Source organism: Zosterops lateralis, assembly GCF_965231275.1.
Source record: "Zosterops lateralis genome assembly, chromosome: 12".
NCBI classification, from domain to species: domain Eukaryota; kingdom Metazoa; phylum Chordata; class Aves; order Passeriformes; family Zosteropidae; genus Zosterops; species Zosterops lateralis.
The window spans coordinates 8,808,403-8,821,419 of record NC_139772.1 but is presented as its reverse complement, the minus strand read 5'-3'; the positions used below and the strand labels follow the sequence as shown (position 1 = coordinate 8,821,419).

At 38.3% G+C, this 13,017-nt stretch overlaps 1 long non-coding RNA gene across 1 annotated transcript in view; it reads left to right on the top strand.

Moving 5' to 3' along the window:
* The window catches only part of LOC310914428, a 75,551-nt gene extending 63,599 nt beyond the window's left edge, over positions 1 to 11,952 (top strand). The window contains exon 3 of the long non-coding RNA XR_014591033.1: positions 11,754 to 11,952. This is a non-coding gene — a long non-coding RNA (uncharacterized lncRNA). The remainder of the gene's footprint in view (positions 1 to 11,753) is intronic.
* Positions 11,953 to 13,017: the final 1,065 nt, after the last annotated feature.

Sequence of the window (13,017 nt, the reverse complement as noted above, 5' to 3'; positions counted from 1 at the left end):
CATTAATTAAAATAGCAGATTCTATTCCCTTTGAGACAAACAATGTGTCTAGGCTGACAAAATGGCACATATAGCCTGGTTCCTAAACAGCAGTTTGGACAAGTAAGAGCAGTAATTTACAAAATTGGAATTGATCTCTGAAATATAATCCAAGAGTAGAAAATCTCAGTATAGAAGTTCTGGATATACTGTGTGTTGGGGGTAGAACTAGTTCAGAGCAACACTTTATTCACCATGACTGGTTTTGGTGGACTAAGTATTTGAAAATTCACCTTGACTTCAGTATTGAGATATCATGCAAAGCTTTAGAAATCTGAGCCAGAAAAAAAAACAAAAAAAAAAAAAAAAAAAAAAAAAAAAACAAAAAAAAAAAAAAAAAAAAAAAAAAAAAAAACCACCCAAAAGTACAACTTATTTAACTTCAGGTTCTGAAATAATGAACGTCACATTTTTCAATCATGCCTACCTTATGCTCATTCTTATTTTCAGTGTTCTTCCCATCTATCATCTCCCCATAAATCTTTTTTAAAAATTCCATCAGAAAAACAAAGTATTCTAGGTGGTAAAATAAAACATAATCTCCACACAGACTGTCTCCTTTCTCCCCACGCTACTGAAATATTTTTACCAGATGTGCTGGGATGAAGGGGCAAACAGAGTAGATGTTGATCACATGGTCACAACTGGAATTAACTTAAATTTTTTTTATTCAGTTGGTATTACCAGCTTGTTTTATTTTCCCCCAGCAACAAAATGGTATTGTAGATGACATCTGTCTTTCCAGCTGTTCCCTGGGCTTGAAGAACCACTCTTCTCTCTCAGAAGTTTGCCAATCATCCTCTTAAAACTGAGAAGCCAGAAAAATATAGAAGCAAACTGATGAGGGAATAGATATAAAACTAATCCAAAAAGGGTCATTTGATGCCACATTTCCAATTATTCCGTTAATTTCCTCATATTGAAATAAATTCTAAAGGTATTTCACAGATTTCACAATTTGGTTATAAAATAAAAGAAATTAAATTGCTTTGATAGAACAGTAGAACCATTTGTCAGATCCCTTTGAATGCCTCTTCTGCACACTGCCTGCCTGTTGATCTGCAGTAATATAACTTTCTCAATAGCTCAATGTTCAGCAAAAGCAGCCATTAAGAGTATCTCAAACAATCCTAATTTACACTCCTTTTCTGCACTTCACCACACCACAGTAACCTATGCTACAGGAATTTTATGCAGTATTTGAACTTGAACAAGTGAAGGCTCCATATTTGATGACTTTCCCTTGCACACAAGATTTCTTTGTGCTCCTGTTGGGTGTCCTTTTTATCATCCTGTGTCTGCTGTCACAAGGTTGGGTACCTGCACTTTAGAAACAAAGACCTCCACTCTTTCATTAGAAGAAAATGGGTTTATTTTGGTGATGAACATCTTTTGTTGGAGAAATGTATTCAGTAGGTTCTACAGCACCTGACTGGTATTTAAAAAGGATTGTGAATTTGAAAGGCAATATATTCTGCTCATTTGTGACATGAATTGCCAGCTAGGTAAAATTTCTGCAGTGCATCTTCATAATTACAGCAAGAAACCTTAGGTCTTTGCTAAACTGGGGTATTCCTTGGATTTTATTCCAAAATTCCTAGCAAAATAATTGTGTACTCTGAGGTATCAAGATTTTCAAAAGCATTTGATGTTTGCTTCCTCTGAGCATGGGCAAAGGCTCTTTTCAAACTCCACTGAAGATGCAGATGGTACATACTTTTCTGTACACACATCTCAGTCTGTCTATCCATCTACACAGAATGTATTTCCCAGGGTAGTGCAGAGGATTTCTGTGATTTTTCCTTTTAGAGACATCATCTTTCACTTCAGCAGCTGTTTATTCTTATGTCCAGTGTTCATTTTCCAAATGGGAAAAAGCAAAATATGATTTTTGCAAAATAGATTTTTGCAAAATATTTAGTTTAGTACAATACAAAATATTGCTGATGTTTGGGCCAGTACTTTCAACTGCTGCATTTGAAAAATTAATATTTATCTTGTATGTACTGAGTTACATGGATTTAGCATGTAGGGTTTTTTTTCCTCTTCCTTTTAGGTTGGTTTGATTTTCTGTTGTGGTACTTTTTGAGTTTTGTTGATTAGTTTTATGGTTTTATTTTGGGTTTTTTCTTTTTTTTTTTTTTTTTTTTTTTTGGTGACTGCTACAAAATGAGAGGCTTCAATTTAACCTGTTTGATTTAAATTAAATTCATATTTGCAAAACAAAGAGAAAGAATAAATTTCAGTCATTATGAGGATTTGCATTGTTTGGATTTCCATTACAAGCCAAAATATGGGGCAATTACCAGTTTCTATATGCAGATATGTGTGGGAGTCTGCTGGCAAGAAGCAAAAACTAGTTAGTTTGGTAGCTTGATTTACCTTTAAATTCAGTCATGTCTCAGACAAGCCCCTGATTTAACTAAAACCCCTCTTTTGCCCAGCACTTTGCCATATTTATTCCATATTGATAGTCTCACTAACAATGTTATGAATAAAAGGAAGTTTAATGTATTTCCAAACTGCCTTACTGTCCATAAGCAGATGGGAACTTTGTGCAAACAGATAACTTTGAATGTGACTTCTCAAAGGCAAGAATTTCCAGGCAAAGGTGGGGAGGGTGGGAAGGGGAGGCAGTGAGTGCTCATGGAACAGGAGGGGCAGGTAGGGCACAGTGCTCTGGTGTCATCATCACTCAGATGAAATGGTGGGTGATTCACATCTCCAGTGAACTGGGGTATCTGGAAAACAAATCTCTTGTTCCAGAACAGGCACAGAGTTCAGCACTTTCCTATGCTGGGCAAACTGTTCCACACTGAAAATACACCTATCAGATAGCTCTGCTGCTGGAGCACAGGGGACTCAAATGATGCTTAAACTTTCTAATATATACACTTTTATTTTATTTTATTTTATTTTATTTTATTTTATTTTTTTTCTCTTTTAATGTCTACTACTGCTTCTTGTTTCTGACTGCTGTCTGGGATTGCATTTCTGCCTCAATGTTTTGCTTGCTGTTTTATTTTCAGATGTCATTTTCCCAAGAGTCTGCAATCCTTGCAAAATAAAAGAGTATTGATTATTTTTCATTTTGGCAAAATACCAAATAACCATGAGGAGATTAATTAAAAGTTGCTTCTAATCCTGGGAAGATAGCACCTTTTTCTAATGGCGTTATCACTTTTGCTGCTTTTTCCTTTTAAATTTTGATGCTATTTTAATTTTTAAAAAATGGCTGTATTTACTTCTGTCTCCAACCTTATAACTGGCCACCCTCATTTTGGCAAAGCAGAAGTTATGGAAAATGTTCAATCTCGTAGATATTTAACATTCGGTCCCAGAGATATTTAATGCCCATTTTAAAGATTGAGACTTAATTGGAAAAGCAGTAAGATTTGGGACAGGTTCTGCAGCTGCTAATACATTTTCCAGAGTGAATTCCAAAAGTAAATTAACTGAAATAAAAATGTTGACTCAAGGAGTAGGATATTTCTCAACGTGAGTAAGAAGGGTTATCCCACTTTTAGTTACTTTCCATAAATGGTTTCACTGTAATTATAGCATGTGTGAACTTTGAGGCTGGGCTGGATAGGAATATTTATAAAAGCTGACATTTCAATAAATTGACCCGGTTTACAAGTTTCTAAAGGAACAGCAAGAAATATGGAAAAACCACCTGACATGGCAAGCATGTTAAAACAAATCAAACAAGCCCTGATTTGTGAGCCCATGAGCACTCTTATATATTCAATGGAGAAAACAAATCAAATGCTTGTAAATGCTGTTTAAGGGCTTACACACAACTTGACTTGATTAGAAAACTAAATATTTGATTATTTGTGGTTTTGATTTTATGAATGTTGCTTTCCTTTACTTGTGCTCTCAAGATGTTCGACGTCTGGTGAGAAAAATTGTGGATAGTGTTTCCATGTGTGGTGCCCATAGAGTAGATTTGGATCCTCATGCACTGCTTACAGAAATGTCTTCATGCTGCTGTCCCATCAATGTCTGTGGGAGCTTCTTAATGAAGAATTCAGTAACAGAAATCCAAGATTAGATTTGGCTTGAGAGTTCAATCCAGGTTCTTCCCTTCAGCCAGTGTGATGCCATCATCATTTTGGTCCCCTGCTGCTTTTAAACAATGTAGGCTTAAAGCAAACCCAGATTCCAGTGCCATCCTGTCAGTGTGACCACATTTTGAAGGTCCCTGTTAGCTTTTTGTTTTGTTCTTGTGCTCTCCCTTTTTTTAATTTCTTTTTTTCCATTTTTTAAATTGCATGTGGGATTGGTGGTAAGATTGTCAACAAGATTTTTAAGACTCATTTGCTATTGCAAGATGAATGGGTGTATTTGAGACACTCAGAGCAATCAGACATGCCAAGCAAATGGCAGAAAATTTATGGGAGTCTAAAATGGTTGGTGAGACAGACTTCCTGTGCCTTTGGTTGCAGGACCAGAGCTGTGCCACCATGAGAAAAGCATGTGCATCCTTCTGTTTGTACCTGGGCCTCACTGAGGAGTGGAGAGATCCTTCTCCTCACAGAGGAGGCTGTGACTTCCTTAAACTGTCATGGCTTAAAGCTTTACAGTAACAGAGGCTTTGTTCTGGTAATGCAATGTGGGTGGCAAGGCACAGCCAGGAGTGGTCTGAGGCTGTGGCATGGGCTTTGACTCTAAAACTGAGAGAACTATAAAAAAAGGCAAAATGTGGGGTTGTGTAATAGGAGCCTGGTGCTGTGAAAGAGAAAATCCTTGCACAGGAAGAGCAGGACACTGACTGAGGGGTCTTGGTGGGTCTGCCCCTCTGGAGGGGGCAGAGCAGCACAGGGGAACTGCTGAGAAAGGGCCTGAGAGTGGGAGAATGGATAGAGAATGTTTCTGCAGGCAGCAAGGTTTCAGTCTCTTCCTGGTGTTGATAAAGACAAAAACCCTTGATTCTCTCCTTCCAAGAGAGATCTGGTTTTGCTCTAACTCCAGGTTTTCTGCATAAATTAATGCAAACATCACCATGACTTTGATACTTTCTAATCATGGATGAGCTTTAAGCTTCCATTTGGTGTTGCACACCTGTGTAACATTTAACAGGTCTGAATATCACACAAAGTTAAAATATTTTGCATTTGTGCAGGAGATATCCTTGTACAAGAGGAATTAAGATACAGTTTTGAATATGTTTGGTGCAGAACATTCCATTGATTTCCCCTAAATCCTCTGGCTTCTGTGTTCCTCAGGAACAAAATGGCAAAAGAAGCCAGTGCAGTAAGTCACGCACTCGGGCAAAAGGCTGCAGCTATTGCTGCATGGATCCTCCAGTCCTGAAATGAGCTTAGGGACACAAAAAGCCATTCATATTACAAATTACCCTTTGCTTTTGAACTGTAAATTATCTTTATTATTAGGCTGGCCATGGTACTGCAATTATTAGGTGCCCTGTGTCTAAAGGTTTGAGCAATTAGAAGTCTGGGGTGACAGTCTCATGATACAGAGCGATAAAATATGTCCAGTCAAGACAAAGAGATGGTCTATATTCGTGTCTTCAGCATGTATCACAGGCAGCCTGGAAGCTGTGCTGCTCTTAAACATTTCAATTAGCCCTGACATGGCCACTGTGAGCCCACAGATTATCTCTGTGTTGCTGTTAAGTTTTTATGAGGCTTTGCCCTCAGATTACCCATTTTCACAGCAATCTATAAATCTGAAACTGCAACATCTGATTAATTCTCCCAGCAGAGAATGGTGAAGATCCAGATTTTTTTCATTAATGAAGTTTGTGCTGTTCTGAGGTCTCATATATTTCAGCCATTGTTTTACAGTTTTTTCCCCATTCTAATCTCTTTCCTAAGGTACCAAGGGAGGCAGGAGCTTCAAAATCACCCACTTCTTTGACCTAACAAATTAGACTGACTTCTTTTGTAGCACCATTTTGCAAAATGATGGCCATTCTTTACTGTTTTCAGTGTCAATAAAGCTGTAGTTTACCAATATTACTTCATTACTAACAATTACTTGGCATCCCTTTTCTATTGAGTATTGTACAGTCTTCTTTTTATGCACCATATTCCACATTAAATGTGGCTTTGCATAGTTTTGAGCTTTGAGATCAAATGGACCCAAAAATGTAAGATGAAACTGGGCTGAATCTGCTTCATATTTCCTGTTGTCAAATAGAAACTCTGAGAGCCAAATACTCCTTCACTCTTCACAGATAGGGAAGCTGAGGCACAGATGTCTATTTTTAGGTATTCTGGTGCCACACAGAGAAGAAAATTCCCCTCTCAATGTCTGTCTTATCTGGTGGAGAAAGCTGGATGATATTCATGTGGTATTTTCTTCAACAAAGAAATTCTTTCACTGTAGCATTAGGTAAATTAGCTGAATGATAAAAGAGAGATAAGAATCCAGATGTCATGTAGCAATATGCTTTCAAATAACTGGTGAGGCCTTGAAGTAAAGCTTCCAGGATTCTGTATCATAAAGGCCATCAAAAAGGTGTTGGGAGAGCAATGAGATTGGTGTGTTGGCCCCTATGAGTCTCATGTAGAGATCAAAAGACACATGGGCTAGATAATGTCAGCCCATAGAAAGTATTTTATGAGTGTTTTTAAATGATCTTGCAATGTGGGAATGCCATGGCAGTAGGGCTTAAATTCCTGTTGCTTGGAATACTGTTGAAGGAATTACACTGTCCTCCAATTAGCCTCTGCTGCCCTTAACCTGGGCCTGCTGCATCCTGAATTACTCAACACAAGAACACCCTTAGAGGGGAGATCAAATAGGTCTGTTTCAGCCATTCTAGACTTGCTATCCCTTGTCCATTGAGTGGATTCTGTATTTCCTTGCCTTGAGTCAGGGCAAGGTGTGTTTTTGTCTTACCTTCTCTGTGGTGTCCTGCCAACAGCACATAGAGGAAAGGGCCTGAAGCATAGGGGGGAGCCAGATCAATGAAGGAGGTCAAACTGTGGCCCACAGATCATTCATAGCCCCTAGAGAGGAAGTATTGAAATCAGAAGTGTTGTCTAGGAATATGCTCTGTGAAATACCTTTTTGGTTCTATATAAATGTTGCAAACCTGTGGGCAAAGGGAATGACTCATCCTCATCTCTCTGTTTGCATCCCATCTGAATCCTTCTGCTTTCATGTTATCCATGTGGATTTCCACTAACATCTATCCGGAGACAACCTGAGATTGTACTCTGCCAGAATGTTAAACACACCTTGAAGAGGACTGGAGACGAACATTAGTGCAACTCAAACAGTGAGAAAGTCAGATTTGCTGCATTTGTAAGCAGCTTGGAAGTGTATTAAATGTAGACAGGTTTGTGACCACTTTAATAAGCTTTGCTTATACTTTATAAGGAAGAAAAGAGCGTACTGAGTTTCAGTTATGCAGGCTTTGTAGGTTTCTGGATGTTTTCTTTCCCTTTACTGTTCTATGAAACAAGGTAGATGAACACAGGCATTTCTTTTTTGTGTTTCTTTTTATTCTGTGTGTTTATATGAAGGATATTTACCATATTACTCCACTCAGCAGCAGAGAGCCTGAAGCAGCCTGCCATGGTTTTTCAACCACGTTATGCATATTGGTAGGAATGCCTGTCACCTCACATCTCATACCAAATCTACAACTGCTTCACTTAAATTTGGCCTCCATTTGCTGTTCCTTCATATTCCTTATACATCCTAGAAATCCCTGTTAATAATGCAGGATGTAAATACGGGCATGTGAATGTTCATCTCATGTATCAACTACTCAACAGACATAATAGGCATATATACAGCATACAGAATTTAGGATATGAAATGTGTATCATTATGTTCTGACACATCAACATTTTCTGCATAACTTGTATTTTCCATATTCCTCAGGCTTCTGTATACCTCTCTTCTCTTTGTCAAACACTGCCCAATTCCTTTATCAGTCTCTTCCTTGTTGGCATTTCCCTCTGCAAATTCTAACAAGACTTTTGTCTCAAATTGCCTAATAGATTCACCTAATTAAGATAAATCACAGGAATTGTTTGCAGTCTATATTTATCTCCAAGTTTGCTGGTGCTGCTTCAGGTGAGAAGATATTCATATATGCCTGAAAGAAAGATTATCCACTTTTCTCCAAACACAGCTTTGGTCTTTAAGATGTGCTCCTCCTCCTTTCAGACTTTGCCTCTCTTTAAGACACCTGAGATTCTTTCCCAAATTGAGGATCATGTCAGACTGCCCTGTACTTGAGCAGTATTTTATCACTGTAATCATCTCAGCAGATAGTGTTGTGTCAATTCTAGAAATGTATGCATTGTGAATGATATCATTGTTAGAAAACTCATCCTTTGATAAAGAGACAAAAAATCCTGCTCAGCTTATTCAGAGGGTAGAAGGGGGATCTGCATCATTAAAATGATTAGAATGCTCCAGAGGGTCCTGGGTTTTGTGAAGGACTTAACATGGCCCTTCTAAAAGGGCTCGTGAGTTCCTCTGTCCCTTCCTCATTTCTGTTTAATCCAACAAATATTTTTTTCTTTTCCCCTTTATTTCTTTATCCCTCACAATCCTTTCCCTTGCCAGCTGGCTCCCTCAGCTGCTCCATTGATCTCTCAGCCACTCTGGCACTCCTGATATCAGACACAGTGGGAGGCAGAGTAGCTCAGAGCTCAGCAGACAGACCATTATAGAAGTGAATCCCAGAGCCCCAGCAAAAAACCCTGAATTTGTTCTTTTGCTCTCTCTCTCTCTCTCTCTCTCTCTCCCTCTGTAGCAACCCTTTTTGAAATGTTAGATTGGCATTAAAAAGTCTAATGTGTTTAGTAAAAGCAGTTGTTTCTGTAGGGTTGGAATTCTGACTAAGCTGAAGAAGCCACACATTGTATTGTCATGAAAGAGTCCCAGGTCTGTCACCAGCCTTGGAGAGTCACTCTGTGCACCTCTGAATGCCACATGACTGCAGGACCAGTGTCTGCAACTTGAATTCGGGAGGTACTTAAGGATCAGTATAGGGTAGAGCAGGAAGGTTGTGAGAACAGATTTTGGAGACAGTCATGATGAATCATATCTCAGTATTTTTCCATTTTGTTGACTGATTATTGTTTGTGCTGTGCAAAACAAATGGCATGGCAAGAATGAACTCAGACATGTCAGAATGATTTTACATAACTATGTTGCTTCCCATCCCCTAGAACAGGAAAGGAGAGGCTGGCAGAGATAAGCTGCAGCAGTTTAGCAGACAGAACTGTGTTTGTTTCTCGTGTCATTGATGGTCAGGTACTGCAGGTCCATGTTCATGCTGAAGATCAGGATGTCAGTAGGTCTTGTTTTGACAGCTCTCAAGAGCAAGCAGCTGAATTTATTTTTAAATTTAGATTGTAATGCACAGTGCCAGTGGAAGTGCCACCACTGTGACTGTTTATTGAAAGGAGGTCCTGTAACCCTGGCCCTGACCTCTTCCAGCCAGTGGTGGCTCCAGCTGCCCTGACCTATCAGTCCATATTCTCTCTCCTCTCCTCCTGTGTCTCCCTGTCCTTCCTCACATGCCTACACCAGGTTGTTGGAGACAAACTGGATAAGCCACTTTATTCAGTAAAGAAATTGGAACCAGTGGAAGATCACTCGTTATGTGACATGCACTGGTTTACACTGTAGATCAAAATAGTATTATTATTCTTTTCACAGGAAGATTTGAGGATATTTCACAAGGATTATTTGTATCATTACCGTTCTATCCAGATGCAGGACCTTGCTCAAGTTCATCCAACAAATCAGTAGCAGAATCAGAAATACCTGAGTCATCATCCTTTGACCTGTGCATTTGTGAGAAAACTATGAGCTGAGGAACACTAGGCTTTGGAAATCCAAAATCTGACTGTCGATCAAAAGTTGGCATGTGGTTCCTTTTTCAGCCTGAGTTGAGTAGGTCTTAAAATATCCATCTAAGTTATCAGCATCTCAATATAAGGATTTCACTGATTTTTTCTCTAAATTAAGATATCCCTAGAATGGCAAAAAATGAGTGCCATTAGATTAAACCACTTATAAATAAAGAGCTGTAGGAATGGGTCATGCTAAAATGGAAGGAGAGTAGTAGTGCACAGTTATAAATGCCCTTAAAAAACCATTAATATTGTATAAGTGGTATTGGTAACAGCTTAAGTATATTTCCATGCATGTATCTTTATATTTACATATTAATTAGTGGATACCTAAGATCTTATGTTACAGGAATGTCTGTAGTGTTCATGTTTTATTGACAGACTGTGGTATCTAAAAAAAGTTGCCAGACATTATGGAAAACTGATTTGCATGGGATTAACAGGACACAGAATTTCTTCTTTTGGCAAAAGTTTTATTCTCCACAACCCTGGGAAATTTAAGTGTGCAGACCCAGAGCAGCCCTGCCCCTGCTGTGCCAGAGGCTGCTGCAGGAGCTGTGTCACAAACACTGCAACTGTTTATGTAGAAATTTTGAATGAGATTTTTGCAGTTAGAAAGTTTCTCTATTCTTTAGAATGAATGCTGCAAGCCATACAGGATAATGAATTGTAAACAGGAGGTACAGTTTGGAGTTTTCTGAATTTTGAATATGATTTCTTACATCTGCTCTTGCACATAATTAGGATTCAAAGTGTTTGGCTAATTAGTATTGGCTTGGGCCTGTCTTAAAACTGGTACTGCTGCACTCAGCACATTCAAGGATTTACTACTGTGACACAAGGTATTGGCACAGAAAGTTTGATTCAGTTGCCAGACTGTAGCTGTCTGTAGCCCTTGAAATGTCCTGTGTTGTCTGAGAAATTCATACATGTGCAGGCCATAAGACTATGGGGTTTTGTAGCAGGACCTGGGGAGCTGATGTTATCCTCAAGGGCATTTGAAATGGCACTGGGTATCTCTGTTAAGGCACCACAGTAAAGTTCAGCTTGTCTGAAAGCAGACCACAGGTGTGGCCCAAGAAAACCTTTTACTAGCTCTTCTGTCTGGCAAAATTCAGAACAGGGAATCAGGATTTTCCTCTTTGCTGTGCCATTGACTCAGTTGCATCTCTTTCCTCATATGAACAGAAATGGGAATTCCTATCATATTTTCATTTATAGTCTTTGTACAGTGCTTTGAAGATGCAAAATGCATCATAAATATTATATGCAACATGGTAATTTGTGGTAGTTAAATAACATAATACTATGAAATTGTCTGATTTTCCACACAAAGCTTGGAGTTAACCAGGGTGATTCATTGCTGGGGACTCTGTGCTCTGCACCAGTTCCAAACCAGTGGTGTTAAAGGGAAACTCTGCTCCTGGCAGTGAAGATGTGAAAGGAGAGTCTTGATCTCTGTTATTAAAGAAGGGGTGGTGCTTTCAGTTAACACTGGTGTTCAGGCTATATCCAGATGAGAAAGTTTGGTATTTCTATGGGCCTATTTTCCCCATGGAAGTGCTAATTTCATAGCCAGTCAAATGAAAGAAATCAAAAATTATGAGGTGTGATTTAGACATGTTAAAAATTAAGTTTTGTTTTTTATGTGTTAGATAATTGTCCCTCTTTCTCCCCTGTGAATTTCTGTACACTATTACATAGGCCCCATGTTCAAATCTAAAAGGATCCTAATTCCTTTAACTGTATAAGGGTGCATTTGCAATTATCTTGGAAAGTTTTGGAAGGAAGAAGAAAAATTTTTAGCATCCAAAGAATTAGTAATAACTCAAGTTCCACATGTCCTTATCTTTACAGGGCAGAACCAGGATATTCAGTTTGCTTGCTCAAAAGTTGGAGTCCTTTTTGGAAAAGCCTTATTAAAACAAAAATAATGTGAGGGTTTTTCTTATGAGGATGCAAGAAAGATCATGTCCAATTTGCTCTTAGTGAGTTTTGTGGTTTTCCTTCTAACTGCATCTTAGATCTACTTATTGTACAAATGCATTGCAAAGTGGAGCTGACATAATGACATGTGTAGGAAAGTAGATCTTAATTAGCTGGAGGTATTTTGGGGGCTGCTGATAGTAATTGTCTGGACTGTCCCATCTGGTCACTGAGGTCAGTATCATTTAGCACTATAGGCTGTGTAAATATTTGTCTCTCAAGCTGATGCAGTCAGATATAACTGGTGGGATTATGCCCCTGACTGATACAGCTATTTTCTAATGGCAAAATCCTTACTTAAAATGGCTGATGTAGCTCAACAAAAGTTATGACCAAGCTTTTCAGATTTATTCCAATTAAAGTTTAGCTCTTTAGATTCAAATGCTATTTTGTCATTAGATGATACTAATTTTATTTGCTTTCCTGGCTGCACTTTATTTTACTCTACCATGGTTCTGTGTGATAAATCAGAAATAAAATACATTTTACACAACCCTCTTATTTCACAGAGGTGAGGAAAATTATTATTTTCTCTTGTTTCTTTTTTCCTTTTCCTTTTTTCTAGCTACATAAAAGTTACCAGCTACAGGCACATCATGCTGGAACTCAGAAAACAAAATTATATGTTTCCATTTTCATTATAAATTAAACAATCTGGAAGAATTACATTGGAAGCATATGATTTAAACCACCCACCTCTCATCGCAGATCTTTGGATTACAGGGGTCTTTGGATTCTATTAAGGGAAGGTCAGAACAATGACATCTGAATGATATTTAGCTTGAATGCTTGTGCTTTGTCTATGCCAGACTGCAGCTTTTGGTATCTTTTGGCTGCTGTGAGAAAAGAACCAGGTTTTTCATGGGAGATTAGTGAAATAGGTATTTTCTAGATTACTTTCTAAGAATCTCTCCCAAATATATATCTAGAGCTGCAGATTGATCCCTTGGACTCTTTTAATGTTGTTTCTGTGTTCCACTGAGATTCTATTTCATTCAAGCACCCGAATCTCAAAATGAAGTGCAGTTAATGTAATGTCAAGGTTGCAATGGAAGTTTTTTCAGGAGGTACTTTTACTTAGATAAATCACATCTATCTGTAAGCAGCATTTGCAGGCTCCTTGTTTTTTTTGAAT